This window comes from Mauremys mutica, chromosome 4 (genome assembly GCF_020497125.1).
Source record: "Mauremys mutica isolate MM-2020 ecotype Southern chromosome 4, ASM2049712v1, whole genome shotgun sequence".
NCBI lineage: Eukaryota > Metazoa > Chordata > Testudines > Geoemydidae > Mauremys > Mauremys mutica.
In genome coordinates, this window is record NC_059075.1 from 116,868,229 (window position 1) to 116,889,499 (window position 21,271).

General features: G+C 43.6%; 1 protein-coding gene across 1 annotated transcript in view; it reads left to right on the forward strand.

The window, feature by feature from the left end:
* Window positions 1-1,042: 1,042 nt before the first annotated feature.
* The window catches only part of LOC123368732 (NACHT, LRR and PYD domains-containing protein 3-like), a 111,125-nt gene continuing 90,896 nt past the window's right edge, over window positions 1,043-21,271 (forward strand). Inside the window, exons 1-3 of the mRNA XM_045013792.1 lie at window positions 1,043-1,089; window positions 4,413-4,588; window positions 11,249-11,336. The gene's annotated coding sequence lies outside the window, so the exon portion shown is untranslated. The remainder of the gene's footprint in view (window positions 1,090-4,412; window positions 4,589-11,248; window positions 11,337-21,271) is intronic.

Below are 21,271 nucleotides of genomic sequence, written 5' to 3' on the forward strand. Positions count from 1 at the left end.
GAGGTTTAGGGATATCCACAGCATGGGATTGTGTTCCTGACCACTTTAGCTAATAGCCATTGATGGACCTACACTCTGTGACCTTATCTAATTCTTCTTTGAACCCAGTTATAGTTCTGACCTTCACAAACACAGAGATATGTTACATGGCCTATATGGCATAAAACATATTCCAGTTATATCATATATACATTCATAAGCATATTCCCATGAAGTTTTATGGGTTGCACCATCACATCCTCCTCCTCAACTTACTGCCAGAGACTTGGACACTGTCCACAGCAGAGGCAGTAAAATCCCTGTTTGTCTTTGGTCACACTCCCTTTCAGTACCTTTAAACCATATGATGTCATTCATACGTGTTCTAGCAAGTTTTGGGGTTCCAGGTCCCCAGGTGCCTGAAAACACGTTGGGGTGTAATATTGCTAACAGAATGCAGACAGCAATATCTGTTAAAGTGGAGCTGTCTTGGCATTTAGCCACTAATGCCATGAGGTGGTGTGCCTCAGTTTCCCTTGCTACACAGCAGCATGGGCCTGTTTTGTTTTTGCTGCTGTGCCAAGCTTCCAGTCTGTTTACAGGTACAGGCTGAAAAGTAACATGCTTGTGGGGCTGTCTTGTCACCATCCCTAGCATGTACAACAGTTTCTTCCACCAATCAGGTATGTCCCACCTCTTTAAAGGGTTAACCACTAGTATTGACTCCTTTGTCTTGACCCATAGATGAAGTAGTAAAAGACATAAGGTTAACAGCAAATCTATGATGGACAGGCTTTGTTCACACAATTTACCTTGTTTAGTTAAATTGTTTAGTGTTTACTGCATTTTCCCATTTCTTTAGGCACTCTGATGAAGCTTCTTCTGCCTCTTCGGAGAAGGCTTTTAATTCAGGCATGTGTTTGAGGCTCTGGCAAGGAAAGGGTGTACTGCAACCATGCCTGCCCTCAGCCTCTCCCTCTGGAATTTCTTTGGGCTGGACCCCACATACTTGTGAAATAAGGCAAAGTTTTTCTTCCTCCTGCCTTGAGGAGAGAGTTTTATCTCTTACAAGCATAGCAGGAACATCTTTCAGTGGCGTGCCTTGGATTGGTAAGACCCCTTTGGACACCGCACTTTCTGTTCCCAACAGGTCAGCTGGATGGACTCCCCCCTCCAGGATATCTGACCCCCAATTTTCCCTTAAAACTTGATCCACGGGAGAGGAGTCTGGCATCTTAAATGCAGACTTTTCACCCTCCTCCTGGGAAAGATCCTCCCTACAAAAGGTGGGCGGACTCTCTGGTCCCCCCTCACCTTCTGTCTGGACTTCCCTCTCTGGGCTCCCCTCTGGGTCAGATACTCCTGTGTCCCCCAAAAGAAAAGGTGACCCCAGTCCGGCTATGGGCTCACAGCTACCAGCTTTGACAGACTCTTCACTGGCCAGCAAAATTCCCCCCATTTCACTCAGGTTGGGCTTGCTTCCAGCTACAGAGTCCTTGGGGTCTGTTCCCACCACAGCGGTGACAGAATCTCAACTTCCACCTTCAGGACACATCTCTATGTACCCCAGGGCAGGCCCTGCCCCCTGCTGATCTGCAACTTCCTGGCAGTCAGTAGCTGGGGTGTCCCCCCGGCTACAAGGTGGAACATTCCCCTCCCGGGGGCACTTCAGGAGGTGAGGGGCACTTTACAGCTCACTGCTCGGGCCTACCTCAACTGGGTCCTGTGCGACGGCACGACCCGCCCACCCTCCACCCCGGGCCCTTCAGACCTTTTTGTCGGGCCCCTGCCCCGTGGACCCAACTGGCCCCCCAGCCCCTTCACCGTGAGCCAGCTGCATGACTTGCAGCTGGTTTGTTTCCAGACCGCGCAAAGGAAACATCTATACATGCTCGTGCTGCACACCCTTCACTTCCTCACCCTCGTGTCCCACCCCAACACAAAGTGCCACCTCTAGAGGGAGAGGAGCACTGGTGGGCCAGCGTATACTCTGCTCTGGTCCCGAGGCCCGCCGGGGATATCAGTTGGCTGCTCCTTCACGTGGCCGTGAACATGGGCATGTACTTGGCATGGTTTACCCCCATCCCAGACACCTGCCCCTTCTGCAGCATGAGGGAGACCCTGGCGCACATGTATCTGGAATGTGCCAGGTTGCAGTCCCTATTCCAGCTGCTTTTGGATATATTATTATGTTTTTGGTTGCACATTTCCTCTCACCTGTTCATATACGTGCTCCCCATCCATGGGCCCACAAAGTCGCAGGACCTCCTTGTCAACCTCCTTCTGGCCCTGGCCAAAATGGCCATCTACAAAATCAGGGAGAGGAGGTTGGCTGACGGGATTTCCTGCAACTGTGGGGCCTATTTCCGCTCCTCCGTCCATTCACACATCCGGGCAGAGTTCCTCTGGGCGGCTTCTGTGGGCTCCCTTGATGCCTTCGAGGAGCAGTGGGCGCTGTCCGGGGTTCTCTGATCAGTGTCCCCATCAGGTTCCCTTCGTTTAGCCCTGTGTTTCTGTTCTTTCATTAGTTGTCCCGCACAATTATTTGGTATCACAGACCTATGGATCCTCCCCTCTAGGCTGGGGGGAGGTCCTTTAGCTGTGGGCGGGCAAAGCCCACCCACTTCCTGGATACCAACAGGATCACTCTCCTGTAGCCATCCAGCCTGACACTGTCACAGTCCATAAATATATTCAAGTATGTGCCTCCCAGTGTCCATGGAGGGGCAGAACCAATGGGCTATTGAAAAATGGGGGTGATCAAGGGTGATGTATATAGGGCATGGGGTCTTTTGCTGGGAATGTACACAATACTAGGGGGTGCAATTACTCTAGCACATGACCAAGTTACACACATCCACACGCTGCCATTGGAACTACGATGCACGAATGCATCAGTAGAACTCATTGCTGTAAATAACCAAACTGGCACATATTACCTAATTTCATACCAAGTAGTCAAGCTGACTTGAACAGTGCCCCATTTCTCTGTGACTATCCAGTGGACTCAAAATATGGACAAAAACACATGAACACTGCAGGGACAGCTCGCTGCAACTGCCAACAACTGGACACATTTAAAGTAAATTCTCCAGAATGGCATTAAAAAAATCTTAATCCTGTCTAAGGAGGAGAAGCAGTGTTTTTGGTGGTGGCCTGGATGTTGGACTATATTACAATGGTCAGGGCTCTCCATGTTACTGAGAATTGTTATGGCTGTTGGCCTATTATTGAATATACTAATCCTGCAATGTACACTGTGGCAGTTACAGGGAGCACATACTTACAAAGCACAACCACTAATTGTAACATATAAATAATATACCAAGTCCTCCACTGAAGTGTACCAGATAACATGGACCCAACCTTTTTGGGCCCATCACCATGGGAAGTCTGACACACAAACTGGAATATCTGTGCAGCATGGACATACGAGGGAAGGTGCAGGACACTATACTGCACAGGGGGCAGTGGGGCAAATGGAGCACTGACCCATTCCATCTGGATCCATGGCCCGATCAGGAAACGTGCTGCCATATGTCCCGTGCTTCTCCCGGGATACCTGGGCAGGTGGAACACAGAAGAAAAACAAAAGCGGGTGGGATGTTGGTATATAGGCCTCTTTGTTAGCCTGAGAGAGAATTTTGGGTTTGACCTTTTGATACTCTTATATCTTATACTAATGTGTGTGAACAAAGACACTATGTGTTACATCTGCCCACAAGCAGATGGGGTGAAAAGTGATAAGAGATGGAGTAAAAAGTGTTACAGAGTATGGTGGGAGTATAATATATGAGCATACACTGGAAGGCTGCCTGGCTTTTCTCTCAAGCCAAAGTCAAGCAACCAGTTAGGAGGGGCACGGGGGAATGGGGGCCAGGCATAAGAAACACTAAAAGCCAAAGGAAAGCCTGGCCTTGGCCAGAACATGACCTCACTCCTTACCCCTCCCATGGGATACAGAAGAGGTGGGATGAAGACCCCAAACTCACGCGCCTCCGAATGGGAACATGACCATAAGTTGTAAGGGGTGGGATTAGGGGCGTGTACTTCAGGTATATTTGGGTCTGCTAAGAAAGAGAGGTGGGAATGGGGAACGGGGACACAGGCTCTGCGGGGTCAGAGCTGGGGAGTGGGGACATGGGTAAACTCTCTGTGGCATCAGAGCTGGGAACAGAACACTGGGAAACCGACTGCTGGCATGTAGAGCTATTGCTGGCTAAGGAACTAACCCCAGTAAACATTGCGTTGCCTGCACTTTGGACTTCCGGTCTTCTGCTTTCACTTTTAAAAATAAGACCAATGAGAACAGAAGGTTGTGTGGACACCGGGGGGAGGAGAGGGGAATGTGGATGTTTGCAAGGCCACCAATTATTCTGGACATCAACTGTCAATGCACTGGCTTAAATTTAAGAGTGTTTTTTCTCCCACAGGGGACAGGGCTAGTTCTAACAGTGACTGCTTTTGAAGAGACAGGAAACGCAGGGGCCACATGCAAAAGTGAAACTATGCTCTGATCACAACAGATTGCAGAGAATCAGTGTCCTCTATTTCTGGATGGAAAAAAATCTCAAATTCTGCCTAAACAAGCTCTCTCCAGTGCCTCAAGGTGAGTCCACAGTGCATGATATTTGTATTGAGCTAAGATCATATTACAGTCAGTCGAGTTTTACGGAGAAAGCCAGAATCTTCAGTGCAGATAGACAAAGGAATATATGGGTGTAGCAAGCTCTCTGCTCCCTCCTGAAATGGATGGCATATGTTTGCAGGCAGGGGCGGCTCTAGGAATTTGGCTGCCCCAAGCAGTCATGCCTGCGGGAGGTGCGCCGGAGCCGCGGGTCCAGCGGACCTCCCGCAGGCATGACTGCGGAGGCTCCGCTGGTCCCGCGGCTCCAGTGGACCTCCCGCAGCTGCGGAGGGTTCGCTGGTCCGGTGGCTCCGGTTGAGCTTCCGCAGTCATGCCTGCGGGAGGTCCACCCGAGCCGCGGGACCAGCGAACTGACCGCAGTCATGCCTGCGGGAGGTCCACTGGAGCTGCGGGACCAGTAGACCCTCCGCAGTCATGCCTGCAGGAGGTCCGCTGCTCCTGGGGCTCCGATGGACCTCCCGCAGGCATGACTGCGGAAGGTCTGCCGGACCCGCCTGCCGCCCTCCCGGGAAAATGCCGCCCCACACGCGCACATGGCGCGCTGGGGTCTGGAGCCGGCCCTGTTTGCAGGTTTATATATTTATATAGTTTTTTTATATATGTGTGTTAAAGCCAGCAGGGAGAATAACATATTCCATTTGCTCTGCTTCCAAAATGTCTTGGAAGATCTCTGGAGCTGTGTTAGAAGAAGAAAGTAACTGAGGTGCAGCAGCCATATGGAGGGTAGGAGCTGTAATGGTATGAAGGGCAAAATGTTCTTCTCTGCTTCCCTAAGTGAAGGGACGACTGAACCAGCCATTCAAGCCCTAGGTGTGAAGAAAGGAGGAGCACCTGCATATTCCATCTTCCTCTTCCTTCCCTCCAGCGAGCTGGAGTGGGAGCAGTCATGAGTGATGAGGGAAATAGCCCGTCTCTGTGATATTCACCAGACCTACCAGGGAGCCTGTAATGCCTCCCTTTTGGAGGAATGTTTGCAGGGACTGGGGGCAACAATGGCATGTACACATACATTTTGCCTTAGTGAGGCCTCCAGAATTGGCTCCCTAGTTAGTTCTTTTAGCTTTGTGTTTTGCAGATAAAGTAATTTATGTTTAGAGTTGCTTGATTTGCAAAATTATCTCTTCAGCTTTCTCTTCGCACATGTGATAGAGCTGTCGGCTTCACATTCCACTGTGTTAAACATTGTGCATCTGAGAATTGGTAGAGTTTGTAAACTGGCCCCTATAATGCTTACGATATGGCCACTGTAATCTCACAAAATAAACCTTGTCAGATTTTGCTTCAGTATAGTAAAGGGAAGAAAGCAAAATATTTCCTACAATTTAAGCTTCCTCATCAAGAAATGTTAGCTAAAGGAAAAGTAGAATATGTCTATTTTACTTTTACTAGAAGCAGAAAATTCTGAAAGCTCCCTCAGAAGGTCTTTCCTTCATTTTCTTCACTAGTGCAGCAGGCACAATATCAAATGAACGTCTTGAATGTCAAATTATTCTACTCTTAAACTTCCTCTATTTTGCACAATTAAACTGCACATTCTCACAGGGAATATTTTAAGGCATTTGTATAATAAGTGGGAAAAATAAAAACAAACCATAAACATGCAGACACTGCTACAAATCTAAGATTTTGGAAGAAACTAAAATTTGTGGCTATTCATATTGCTCTGTAAGTGGGGATACCAGTTTACTGTGAATGAATGAGCTCCATTCCATTTTCAACATTTATCTGTTCGTTACATCCTAAAACTGCTTCTTTTTGAAGACTTTGCTACAGTATATGATAGTTCTCACATTTGGGAGAGTTTTCCTGAGGTTCAGTCTGTATTTTCCTTCTTAATTTCAGCCCAATACTCCTGGTTTTATTCTGCTGGACCAGCCTAAACAAACCTTCTCCTTTGGAGTATGACTTTCCATTACAATATTTCTAGAGAGTGATCATGTTCTCATGTAGTTCAGGTTAGTCATGCTTTGCAGCTGAGCCCTATTTTTGTGTCTAGCCCAGCTCCAGTTGTCACAGTACTTAAGGGGTGTCAAAAGCAGCTGTATGCCATGTTTATGTCCCACTGCTAACCAGAGATTATGGGAGCACAACAATTCTCCAGATGTACCTTCTTTTCCTGGTCCTATGTCCTATATTGGGGCTGGGGTGGTGGTGGTATAGATCTCCGACTTGGGGAATCCAGCTGGCTGGGGCAATCCTAGGATGGCCATCTATTATGGCTTTACAGTGACTTTGCTTTATCAGAGTGTCTCGTTCCCCTTTTCCCAATCCTTAGCCTGTTCTAGTCCAGATAAAAACTTGTTTTTTCTGGACATTCACACTATTTGTGGACATAACTGTTTTTGGAGGTAACAATTCCATGAACTATGCAACACAGATCACATTTACATGACATTATGTACATTTAAATATTATCAACAGTTATTGATCAAAACACACAAATCATTTTACATCATGCAGCCTTAACTATGCAGCCTTATTCCTGTTGCTGTTCACATTGATTGGAATGTATGTAAAGAATGCAAGACAAGGTCAAAATAATTAGGTTTCAAGCATTTTGAGGCAGAGACTGTGTTTTCATATACATTTTTGAGGTATCAAGCATGTTTGGGGAGCTACAGAAATAACTTGATTCTGGATTATATTTCAGATAAACCCCATGTCAAGAGAAATTACTTGGTTTATAGATTAGTTGGGAAAGATTGTTAGGAATCCTACAAAATGTGGAAACATGGACAAATTGCCAAGAAGGAGTATAAAAGAATAGCATGAGCATGCAGAGATAAAATCAGAGAGGCTAAGGCACAAAATTAGTTATACTTAGCAAGGGACATAAAAGGCAATAAGAAGAGATTCTTTAAATACATTAGGAACAAGAGAAAGATGAAGGAAAGTGTAGGTTTCTTAGAAGAGAATCGGAGGACGGATTGTTCATATTACCTCCCAGGTTAATGAATATTTCAGATCTTATCCAAATACATGCTTAATTGATAGCAGCCAATTTTGGCCCCAGCTGCAGGTCCCTTGGGGACCCTAGTGAGATCTGGGCTTTATTGTGTTACTCACTCGATATATGCACAATGAGAGACAGTCACTGCCCTAGAGAGTGCACAGTCTACTGCAAAACAGGGTGGTGAGTGTGTGATGTGGCAGCTGGAAGTGAGTTAAAATATGTCTACACTGCTACAAAAACCCCCACGGCTGGCCCAGGTCAGCTGATGCAGGCTCATGCTCCAAGACTAAAAAAGGTGTCAGGTTCCCAGATCTCAGGGGTCAGTCTGAGCCTGAACGTCGACACTGCAATTAAACAGGGCCCCATGAGCCTGGATCAGCTGGCATGGGCCAGCCACAGGTTTTTAATTGCAGTGTAGTCATACCCTTAGTGATCTGGATTCTATTCCCAGGTCTCTCTGTTGTGGCCTTGTGCAAGCTGTCACTTATCAAAGTCTATGTCTACACTGCACGGTGGACTCAGGTGATTGGCACCCACGTCTGAGCACTTGGGTTAGCCTAGCCTGGGAGTGAGCATCCCCACAGTAAAGTCCTACCCGTGTTACCGTGTTCTCAGTTTCTGCACTCACCCGTGTGCATCTGGGGGGATATCCCAGGGCTCTCTGTGCAGAGACACTCTAGGATTCTTTCCTAGTCAATTGTGGGAGAACTTATTTGTTCTTCCGGGGATTTGTGGGAAGGGCGTTGGAGGACTATCAGCACTCAAGTGATTTTTGCCAGCACCCTCACGAGAAAGTGGGTGGGTTCCAGCCTGACTTAAAGCAGAGCCTGGGTTCCATCCCCAAACTGGGTGAGCTCACCCGGGCTTAGAGCACCTCCAAGCTGAGGTCAAATGTTTTACTAGGTGGATGGCAGGGGAGGTTACGGCTCAAACCTGGGTAAGAGCCTGGGTGAACTGTGCAGCTTAGACATACCCTAACTGACAAATGATAGTGACCTCTGTGACGCTATGAGTGTAATATAATTTGGCATTGAAAGGTGACAGGGCCAGAAAGAGTTAAACTCACAAACTGACCTGACCCATGGGTTAGGGTTAGGTTAGGATTAGGGTTAGGGTTAGGGTCCCTTTAGAGACTGGTTAGGAAGATATGTAAATGAATAGAGCTTTGAAATGCAAGTCTGCATTGTTAGAGGTAGAAGGGTAGATGTTTGCTCAGGTCTTGTGATGTAAGCAAACAAGTCTTGTCTTTGCTTTGATTCAAAGATCAAAAAAAGGAATATCAGTATTTAGGATGACACTTGAGGGAAAAAGTATTATTGTCTATATCTCTCTTTGAAGGTTGTGGTAACCTGTATCTGAACTGTTTAATGGATAAATTATCCTGTGCTAATTACCATGATGTTTAGAAGAAGGAGAGTTAAGCCTATTGTTTTCTCAGGCCAAAAGGCTGCAGGAAATGTATAAAACCTTGGGACACGATCCGTCTTCATCTCAGATCTGCTTTGGGTTTCAAGAGGACAAACCTTAAACCACAAGGCTTGAGATCCCCAGTCATTGACTGGAGATACCCTAAATATGGACATTGGACTATAACCTATGAACTATTTCTAAAAGGACTTTTGGCTACTATAAGCTCACCTTTGCTATGTATCTGAACCTCAAGAATTGAATTCAAATCTGTATATTGGTCGCTTAACCAACACTCTCTCTCTTTTCTTTTTTAATAAATTTTAGTTTAGTTAACAAGAATTGCCTATAGCGTGTATTTTGAGTAAGATCTAAGTTATAACTGAACCTGGGATCAGCCAAAGTGGCTGATCCTTTGGGGTTGGAAGAATCTTTTCTTTTATATGATGGGAAAAGATTTTCAGTAATCATCATCATATGTTTGATAGGTGTGTCTGGATGCAAGCCTGAGGTTGGGCACTTTAAGGGAATTGCATTGTTTGGACTTCTGAGTAGCCAGTGAGGTACTACAGAAGCTGTTTTGTTCTGGTTTGGTAAATCTAAGTATTGGAATATCCACCAGCATTTGGGGTTTGTCAGCCTTGTTTTGTTTGCAGTTCACCCTAATTGAGTGACCTCAGCTGGCTCCCACAGGCAGCATCATCACAACCTCCAAGGTATGAGAGCTTGGCTTAGAACAGAGGCCTCAAACATGCAGCCCATGGAGTTATTTGCTGCAGTCCGCCAAGCTCCCCACCCCCTCCATTCCTCTGAAGTTATTTCCTGTGGCTGCCAAGCTCCTCTTCCCCGTGGCACCCCTCCCCCACAGCGTGCCACATCCCTGCTCCTCTGCCTACCTCCAGGTTCTTCCCACCGCCAAATAGCTGTTTGTCGGTGCTTAGTGATTTCCAGGAGGGAGCGGGAGGAGCAGGGAACTGCGCGCTCAGGGGAGGAGACGTAGAAAAAGCGGGGCCGGGGCGGGGATTTGGGGAAGGGATTGGAATGGGACAGGGAGGGGGTGGTGTTGGGGTGGGGACTTTGGGGAAGGGGTTGGAATGGGGGTGGGGAAGGGGTGAGAAGAGGGGGGCAGAGGTGGGGCCTCATGGAAGGGGTGGAGTGGGGGCGGGGTCAGGGAGGGGGGGCTTTTGTATCTTTATATTAAAAGGTGTCAGTGATGCAGCCCTCGGGCCAATGTACTAGTCCTCACATGGCCCCTGTGGTGATTTGAGTTTGAGACCCCTGGCTTAGAATAAGGGTTATAAAGGCAGGGGCCACTCTAGCTGTAGATTAACAAGGCAGGGGTCTACTGTGGTGGATTCTGCCTGGGGCAGCCAAGCCAAATCTGAGTGACTCTTCAAACCTGTGCGGCAGGTTGCAGGGCTGCTCACTCAAATGTGGCTAGGTCACCCTCTATCATGGCCACACCTGAGCAAGTGGTGCTGCGACCTGGTGTTTGTTTTTCATCCTGCCTTCTACCATAACCACTGAGCCATCAGAAGGCTCCACACACCCCCTTGCCTGGTTGAGATCCTCTGTTCTAGGGTGCAGGATGGGAGCAACACACTGAAGTTGTGCTAGGGTGGCAGCGTGTCCAAGTGATCTCTGTGTAAAGGATGCAGAAATATTAGCAATAAATGAAAGAGCTGGGACTAGACCTCATGGTTTTTAGCTTTGCAGTTTAGTGTACGGTCCATGAGGCTACAGAACAAAGGTCTCTTGTTTTGCTTCCCAAACCTGTGAGAAGGCTGCAGCTTTTCACAACATCACAATATGGATTAAAGCTGGCGCCAAAATCACACTATTCACAATAAATTAATGAGTTTGCAGCTCTAGTTGTTTTCTCCCTTCCAGCCCTTTCCTGTAAAGTGCTAGATTTTCATTCTGAAAGAGGCCATGGTGGGGAGAGGGTTCCTGTTTTTCTTACCACTTCCCCAACATAAGTCTTCCCTGTGACACCCCCGACAAACAGCTTCCCAGGTTTTCACTTAACCCCTCCACAAAAAACCAATGAGAATAGAAGGCTGTGTGCACGCTGGGGATGGTGCCTGGCTACCTGCAGGCCCACCAGTTACTATGGACACCCGCTGTCACTACATAATTAACCTTAGCTTCAATTTAAGAATGTTTTCCCCATCTGGGAAAAGGGCAGGGCTAACCCGGCTTTTGAAGAGACAGGAAAGGCAGGGGCCACATGCAAAAGTGAAACTATGTTCTGATCACAGCAGATTTCAGAGAACTGGTGTCCTCCGTTTCTGAGTGGAAGAAAACACCTGAAACTCAGCCTAAACAAGCTCTTTCCAGTGCCTCATGGTGAGTCCACAGTGAATGATACTTTTAGTGAGCTAAGATCATATTACAGTCAATCAAATTCTATGGAGAAAGCCAGAATCTTCAGTGCAAATAGACAAATGAATATATGGGTGTGGCAAGCTCTCGGCTCCCTCCTGGAAATGGAGGGCGTATGTTTGCAGATTCATATATTTGTATAGTTTGTTTATATATCTGTATTAAAGCCAGAAGGGAGAATAACAGATTCCATTTGCTCTGGTTCCAAAATGTCTTGAAAGAGCTCAGTGGTTTGAGCATTGGCCTGCTAAATCTAGGGTTGTGAGTTCAATCCTTGAGGGGGCTACTTAGGGATCTGGGGCAAAAATCAGTACTTGGTCCTGCTAGTGAAGGCAGGGGGCTGGATCTGATGACCTTTCAAGGTCCCTTCCAGCTCTAGGAGATTGGTATATCTCCTATGATGATCTCTGGAGCTGTGTTAGAAGAAGTAAAAGAAAGTAACTGGAGTGGGGCAGAGGGGGTAGGAGCTGTAACGGTATAAAGTGTGAAATATTCCTCTCTGCTTCCCCAAGTGAAGGGATGACTGAATCAAATGCCCCAGCCCTAGGAGTGAAGAAGAGAGGAGCGCTTGCATATCTCCATCTTTCTCTTCCTTCCCTTCATCCCCTAAAAGCCCTTCTGTGCAGTTCTGGTTCCCATAGGTTTGCCAACTTGGTCAGGTTGGATGAACCGGATGTTATTTGTGGCAATGGCAGACGGTCTGACCCAGTTGGCAACCCTAGGCTCCAATGAGCTGGAGTGGGAGCAATCATAAGAGAAGTAGAATGTGTATATTCTATATTTACTAGAAGCAGAAAATTCTGAAATGTCCCATAACAGGTTGTTCCTGCATTTTCTTGTGCTAGTGCAGCAGAAACTATGCCAGACACAGGAGTGTTTATAATGTCAGATTACTCTGTCCTTACCACTTTCCTTGTTTTCTACAGTTAAACTGCCAATTTTCACAAAGAATACTTTAAGGCATTTGTATAAGGGTACATCCAGACTACCCGCCGTATTGGCGGGTAGCAATCGATTTCTCGGGGATCGATATATCGCGTCTCATCTAGACGCGATATATCGATCCCCGAACGCGCTCCTGTCGACTCCGGAACTCCACCAACCCGAACGGCGGTAGCAGAGTTGACATGAGGAGCCGCAGACATCGATCCCGCGCTGTGAGGATGGTAGGTAATTCGATTTAAGATACTTCAACTTCAGCTACGCTATTCACGTAGCTGAAGTTGCGTATCTTAGATCGATTTCCCCCCGTAGTGTAGACCAGCCCTCAGTAAGAAAGAAAAATAAAAACCACCCACATGCACAAATTACTACAAATCTAAGACTTTGGAAGAAACTAAAATTTGTGGAATTCATATTGCCCCGGAAGTGGGCCATCAGTTTACTGTGGATGAATGAGCCCTATTCCATTTCCAACATTAATTACTCTGCTCTACAGGCAAAATGCTTCTGAAATAAATGTAGTCAAACTTTACTAATTCAGGGTCACTGAGAACGAAAATGACGCTTCAAATTGTTGATTGGCTCTAGTTTTCAAGATTTGCTATTGGATCAGTATATACAACCCTTGACGTGGGAATAGCGGAGGATAAGTGAGTTATAAAGGGAAGGGATCTCAATTTAAACCAGAAATGACTAAAATACATCTTTGACTGGATCTATGAATAAATCTATGACTGGGTTTGGACAGTACTTGCTTTTTAGGCAAAACAATGAATGATGCAATCTGAAGCTGGTATTGCATCATACATGATATGAATTGCATCATGTTATTCCTAGAAGTTATGGATGATGCAATCATAATGAAGCTTACATCACTCTGCTGAACAAATTGCCCTATATCAGCTCTAGAAACATACAGTGTCATGCTCTCTTATTTGTCAGTGTTTGATTTTGCAAAGGGACACATTTCTGTTTAGCAAAAGTGAGCAGAGATGCCTCGTACTTGTGTGAACAGTGCAGATAACTTCTGCTATTTTTGTGGTGAACTGACTTTTGCATCACAAAAGCACAGTATAACCACTATGGTTAAGAAAGCCTATCACCTTTATTTTGGCTGCAAAATTGGAGATCAGGGCAAGAGGTGGGCCCCACACATATGGTGCAACACTTGTGCAACAAATCTTCGCCAGTGGTTGAACAGGAAAAGGAAATCTATGCCTTTTGCAGTGCCAAAGATTTGGAGAGAGCCAACAGATCATACCAGTAATTGTTACTTCTGCATGGTGCCTCCAGTTGAGAAAGATGTGTCAAAGAAGAAAAAGTGGACTGTGCATTATCCAAACATTCCATCAGCTATACGCCCAGTACCCCATGGAGAAGGACTGCCGGTTCCTGATGCACCAGAATCATTCTCACTTGAGTCAGACGAGGAAGAGGAAGAGGAAGAGGATGAAACTTCTGGTCCTGAACCATCAGTGTCACAGGACCCACATTTTCTCCCATCCTCCTCCTCTGAACCACACCTCATAACACAAGGTGAACTGAATGACCTTGTCAGGGATTTGGAACTACCCAAAAGTAAGGCAGAGCTGTTGGGCTCCAGACTACAGCAGTGGAATCTCCTGGCAGGTGATGTTAGGGTTTCCATGTTCCGTGACCATCAAAAGGATCTTGTCCCATTCTTCTTCATGGAAGGTGATCTTGTAGCCTGCAACAACATCGATGGTGTGATGGCAGCCCTCAACATCGTTCACGATCCAGATGAGTGGCGACTGTTCATTGATTCATGGAAGACGAGTCTTAAAGCTGTTTTACTGCATAATAGCAATGTTTTGCCATCAATTCCAGTTGGTCATGCAGTCCATATGAAGGAAACCTATGACAACATGAAACAACTTTTGAGGTGCATAAACTATGACCAACATCAGTGGCAGCTTTGTGGCGATTTGAAGGTTGTTGCTCTCTTGCTTGGTCTGCAGACTGGATACACAAAGTACTGCTGTTTTCTCTGCGAATGGGATAGTCGTGCAAGAGATTCCCACTACATCAAGAAAGATTGGCCACTCCGACAGTCATTGGAGCCTGGGAGGAAAAGTGTTCAGCATCCACCACTTGTTGAATCAAGGAAGATTTTGTTACCACCCTTACACATCAAGCTGGGTCTGATGAAGAACTTTGTCAAGGCCATTGACAAAACACAAGCAGCTTTCAAGTACCTCCGTGGAAAATTTCCAAGGTTAAGTGAAGCTAAGATAAAGAAAGGTGTCTTTGTTGGTTCTCAGATTCGTGAACTTCTTCGAGATGATGCATTTGACCATGCACTGCGTGGCAAGGAAAAGACGGCATGGAAAGCCTTCCAGTTAGTGGCAATAAATTTTCTCAGAAACAACAAGGCAGACAACTACAGGTTGTTGGTGGAAAACCTCCTCAAGGCATACAAAAGCCTTGGTTGCAACATGTCACTAAAGAGACATTTTTTGCACTCTCATCTAGATTTTTTTCCACCGAACTGCAGAGCAGTGAACGATAAGCACGGCGAGTGATTTCACCAGGACATTGCAACAATGGAGAAACGCAATTAGGGCAAATGGAGTCCATCAATGCTTGCAGACTGTTGCTGGACAGTGACAAGAGATGCTCCATTTAATGAATACAAGAGACAAGCCAAGAAGCGCTGAGTAGACACTGAATAGGCCTAAACTATGTACATAATATTTTTTTGCCTTTTGTTTTATAATAAATTTTAGTTAGATAACCCTTTTGCTGATTTTTAAAGTGTTACATAAACAGGACAGGTGAAATATTATCATGTAAAGCAACCATAAACACATGAAAAGACCTAGGTTTACAATTTATGATTAAAACTCTACTATCTACACAATATACATAGACATAAAATGTAAAAACTTAAATATCTTAGAAACAGTAGCCAATCAGTTGTTTTAATTGTCATATTTGAATTCAGCACATCAAAATACATAATAAATAGCACATTTTATCTCTGAAGCAGACGACTTCTCAAAAATTGTAGACCAGTGTAATCCTTAAGAAAGAAGTATGAAATAAAAAAGTTGACCAACCTGAAGATCCTGCATCTTCAGACATGTCCCTTTCATCATTTTCAACGTAGCTTCCTCTTGAGGAGAAACACTTCTCATGATGTTGTTTCATTTGGACAACCAGGCCTTGCATTTCTTTGTTGCACTGTCTGTCTTACACACAGGTAGAGGAACTTCATTAAAATATTCCCAAACTGTGTCTCTTTTGTGGCCTGCTGCCATTATAGGTTTTCCCTTCTAATGAGAGAATGGTATGATAGATCTCAAATCAATGAAGGCTACACTCAGAAAGACCTCAAGACTTCTGGAATATTGCTGCTCAAATAGTTTCACTTTTGTTTCTACTGCTTGTCCCTCCCCACTCGCATTTCTCCAGACGTCTTCTCCTTCTTCAGATCTATTCCACGCCCAACAATCTTTTATTCATTGAACTGTTTGAAACTTTGCACTTTTAGAGAGAGGTAAGGGATTCACTCTGTGTACACAAATTTGCAGAGGGCAATAGGGTTGAGGTCTGTTATTTCTCACCTCTCTATAGTATTTATTTATTTTAAACAAATTACCATTCATATAGGAAACTACTCCTTTTAAGAACATTTTGCAAAAATTTGGGCACAGCCCATGAACTGAACATGCATTAGCTGATGTTCATACTATAGGTGATTTGGAAAATAGATTGGCAAAATACCTGTTGGTCTATAGGCCATCAACCCCGATAAAAAGGGACTCGGCTGCAAATTTGGCTATGGTAGAAAGCATGCAATGAGGCATTCTTCCACTTGGCTAACCATGAAGAGGAAAATGTCGTACTGCATGAAAAACATAGTATATCTAAACAAGAAATTAATAAATAAAAAATACTGGCTATCGGGGTCCAAAGTCAGTTAGACATTCTCAAAGATACCCTAAGAGAAGTCAACATAAAAGAAAAGGGATTGTCTAAACAAATAAAGAAAAAATTTAAAATACAAAAATAGAATCAGGTTTTACAGGGAATAGTCAAAAAGTTACCTTTAGAGCAAGGGAGAGCCCCCGCTGACCATAACCACTGTGAATCACTCATTAAACATTTAAGACAAAAACTGGGGTTTGCAATCAGTTAAGTTGCAGCTGTGACATCAGTGAGTGGCATAACTGAAATCCCTGAATGGGTAGACTTTGGGGGTCCCACTGAAAATTGGGAAGGCGATATCTGGGCAGATTCTCTCTCTAATAGCCAGAATGCTGTTGCAGTGGTAACACAAACAAAAATTACAACTACTACAGATACCCAAAGTTAAAACAAGTAGAAGGAAAAGAAAAGGGACCAGGAGGTGTGGGGTCTAGTTGAGGAGCTCCTCCTCTTTGCTAAATTAATAACAAAAAAAGCCTGTGCCCAGGAGGAGGAACAGTTCAGCAAGAAAAGCCAGCTCAGGCCCAGACAAGCAGACTGGCAACAAATTAAAAGATTGGAAGACAGGTTGGGAGCTCTGAGGGGATAGTAGCAGGAGAAAGAGAAGCAGTAAGTACAGGCATGGAGAATGCAGATCCCTGGGACAATACTTGGAATGGTGATATCTGAGCTAATGGAGGTGTCATTTGGGAAAATAAGCAAGTGATTTATGGGAAAAAGTAAAAAGTTAACTCTGCAGAGGCTAAAGGGAAGTAAGCAGCTGAATGTTGTAAAAATGTTAAAGGCAGGTGTTATAGGAAAAAAAATGTTTCTTTGCAGCCATTTGAAAAAAAATGGGCCCCTTTCTAAAAAAAAATGGTCTGTAAAGCTGCAGGCAGAGGAACAATCTGAGTTAAATCATTTGACCATGGACAATTTAGTCAAATTCACTAAAAGAAAATAAGGGTTTTCTATTGAGATTTAATTGCCTCCAAATGTATAAAAGGGAATGTGTGCTATTTATAGCTGTGTAAAATAATTAAAGCAGTGCAAAGCAATATATATGTGTGTAAAATTTATATATATGTAAAAATTATAAAAACCTAAACCAACACTCCTGTAAAATCCTGTTTTGTAGGTTTAAAATAAGTTGGTTTGAGTTGGTTGGTTTGTTTTTAAATAATGCCACTAAAAATCCATTTGACATTTTTTTATTCAACGTTTATTCAAAGTTATAAAAGTTGCAAAATTAATAGACACTTTTGCCAGACACAGGTAACTAGTACTAGTTGGCTTTAGTATTTAGCATTTAACCCTTAAGGTACCACAATGCTTTATAAAGTTTATTTTTTTTAAAAAGACCAAAGCTGGGAATGTAATAAGGGGCAGCCAAAAGCTGCAGTAAAAATAAAAAAAGAAACCGTGCCCTCTAGAGCAACAGCAGGGGGAAGGTGCAGGAAAGTATGCATGTTAAAAAAACCTGAGCTTTAAGATGGCTTTAAGTAATCAGACTGTCACTGTCACTTTAATAAAAGTACATTAAAAACTGTGAGCACAAAAAACCCCCACAAAACATTCCAGTAATAATGCTTCTCGGCTATTACCTGTAAATAAATTTAACGCTTAGCATAGCAAAGAAACTATTACAAACTTGGTCTGTGTATAAGGAGATTAAGGTACACCACCTCATTAATTTAATAACTAAATAGTAGGATAATTCACTCTAAACCCTTACAGGGCAGAAGCCATCAAAACCTGGCCTGCTTACAGAACAAAACCACAGGAAAGTATAGGGGTAATTCCTCTGTTTTGCCTGCAATTAGCAAAAAAAACAAACCCCAAACCAAAAAGTATTTTACGCAATAATCTGCCACCCCCTCTCCAAAGCGCTAGGAAAATGTTCTTCTTGTCTTTCAGAGCTTCAAAGAAACAACCTCCTGCACCCCAACAAAACCCAAAACTCTGGGACCAACTGAGGAGCAACTCAAAATATCATGGATCTACTGTTGCGACAAAGATTGTGTTTTTTGGCCTTCTATGTCTCATGTCTGATGTTTTGTGTTGTCTTGTGGTGTTTGTCTTCTTGCTAGCATTGTTGTGTATTATGTTTAACAAAAGGATGCAGCATTAAGCAAAAAAAAATGAATAAGCGTTTAAACTGTATTTACAAATGATGCAAAAAGGTAAAAATAAAAAAAATGCTAATCTGTTAGCAAAAAAGCATCCACAGGTAATAAAGTCACATAACAGCAAATCAGGTGCCAAACGCACCTGGAACAATCAAGCAAATACTGTAGCTTAACAATATAAAATATTTGTTGTTACCACGAACCGAAAAAAGGGTTCGAGCAAAGGCACTTCTCACTCACCGGTTAACACAACACACAGCCCTAAACACACTCCAGAAAAAATGGAAAGACAGGAACTCATTAATGTAACACTAGCAGCTACTTTACTGCAAAACAGTAAAAAAAAACCAAACAAACATAAGTGCCAAAAAATCCCTCTGGAACAAAGAATTTCCTTAGTACAAACAAATTTGACAAACCCATACTAATATGGTACTTTGGGACTGAAAATTGGTAACTATTTTAGTTTAATATTTTTATTCTTTTTCCACCTGTAAACCCCTTTTTGTGTTTGTTTATAAATAACATCCCAAAGTGGAGAGCACCAGCGGAAAAGACAATTCATTTTAAGCTAAAACACTCCTAAGCATTGGGCAAAAAGCTTAAAATAGGCAAGACTACAAATAAGGATACCAGGAGGGGCATGGGTAGCCCTTTTGCCTTGCACTTGGGTGCTCAAAACATTTGTAACAGAAATAAAACAATGTTTTAGTGATATAAGGGTTATATGGTGTATTGGTAGAATGGCCAAAAGGTATAAAAGTGTAAATTTTAGAACCACCTGTAATTAATTTAATTAAAACACGTGTTTCAAACCCATGTACATAAGCATGTAAAAATAAAAGTAAAAAGTAATTTAAATTATGGTCAGTGTGTTAATGTATAGTAAAAGCCCAATAAAAGTATAGCTGCCCAAACATTATTTCAATAAAAGCTATTAAAAGTTATTAAATTTGCTTGGTAGCCAGGAAAGGGAGACAGCCTTCCCTTAAACAAAAATTAAATGAAAAGCTGGAAGTACTGAATGCTACCAACACAAAAGTAATGGCAAACAAACAATATTTTTAAAGGTTGGTCCCCCTCATAAACGTCAGTCCTGAATACTATAATTTATCCCACATTTTCTGTAATAATATTGTTTATTATAATGTGTTGTTTGTGCTGTTAAATAGCCTCAAGGCCATATTGTTACACAGTACATTGCTTTAAAATAGCTACATTGAATGTGATCCATTCAAGAATTTTTCTTGAAGGATAACACTGATTTGGGACAAAATTGTTTTGGTCTTTATGATAAGGTTACTTAATAAAATTGCTTTAATGTAAGTTTATAGATTAATGTTCCATACTGATTCAGTAATATTGGAGATTGCTCTGTTCTGTTCTGCCTTGATAGAATTGTTCTCTCCTGTTAGAAGTTTGCTTTTGAAATTATTGTACTCTGTGCATGTGTGTGTTTGAATGCATATGCTAATTGTATTTTCAATAAATGCGGCGTATTGCCTTTTCCTCTGAAAAAGATCCCATGTGCTTCATATAAGCATAACAATGTGTGAGTCTGACCAACTCAGCGTTGCTTTTCTGCATGCCAAATGAAGGAATCTGAATGACAAAATCCAGAGTAGAACTGAGTGTTTTGGATCCCAGAGAACTAAGTGAAGTGTTCTCCCAGGACTGGAGAAGCTGTTCTGGATCAGCTGAGTGGAACTAGTCCCACTTAAACCGAAGAAACTCAACTTATATATGGGTGGGCAGCACATGGCTGTTTACGTGTGGAACAATTTGGCTGTAGACTGATTTTTACTGTTGGTTCCTCTATATCCCTGATACTTAGGTCTGTTATGATTCAGTTAATGGTGTTGCCTAAACAGTCTGTTCTTGCTCTCCTGCAGGAGATATCCTGTTCTTTGGGTTTAGATGCTTTTTATTTATGCAAAGAGTGTTGTTATCAAGACATGGACATAGATCAGTGTGTAATTACAGTGTAGTGTCTCCAAATGTGTTTCCATCCATGGGGCGTAGCGTGTTCCCTGAGCTTTGTATAAATCCTCTCCTTTCCCAGTCCTGCCAGGTGAGTGCCCTAAATATTGAGTCATTCTCACCTTCACTCTCTGGCCCAGTGACTATTTATACAAAGCAGAACAGCTTCAATAGGAGAGATTGAGACTCACATCAGAATACCCAAGGGCAAGTGCACTCTCCTGCAAGTAAAAGTCCTTTCATGACAGGGGAGGTGCTCAGTTTTGGAAGTGCAAATAATCCAATGATGGCATTTAGGTCTCGGTGTGATTTGGGGCTGTCATCAGTTAGTCATCTAAAGTCACGAAACTGCAAAGGAATTTCTCTGTGTGAGCAAGTGTGGGCCCAGGCTCAGGGCCTGACACCTGTTGTGCCTACAATGATTTGCCCCCACAAAATTGCACTTGCAGCTGGTTACAGGTAGAAAAATGGATTCGGTTTCTGATCCTGTGTCATAAATCTGTTGCTGGTAGATGGGTGTAATTAGGTGCCTGGGGATAATTTTTATTTAGCTGAGCATTTGTCACATTTTTGAGAGGCTTTTCAGGGATCTGTCAGACTTTATTTACTTTCGTTTGTCTCTAAATATAGTGGAACTTTTTAGAGGCTTGGGGATGAATCGTTGTTCACCAAAACGTAGTTTAATTTGTTAGGGCTGGATTTCCTTCCCTATCCCCACCTCCGCCTTTACTCACCTGAATTCACCTTACTCACAAGTAGTCCCACTAAAATCAACATTAGTAGAGATGGAAGAATATGACCCTGAATATGTACAACAGTTTGGCTGGTATCACAGAAGTTTGACAGATCTTACTGCTCGTGTATCATGATTCCAAAACTAAGACATGCTGCCTAAATAGTTGCTTATTACTCTTTCAT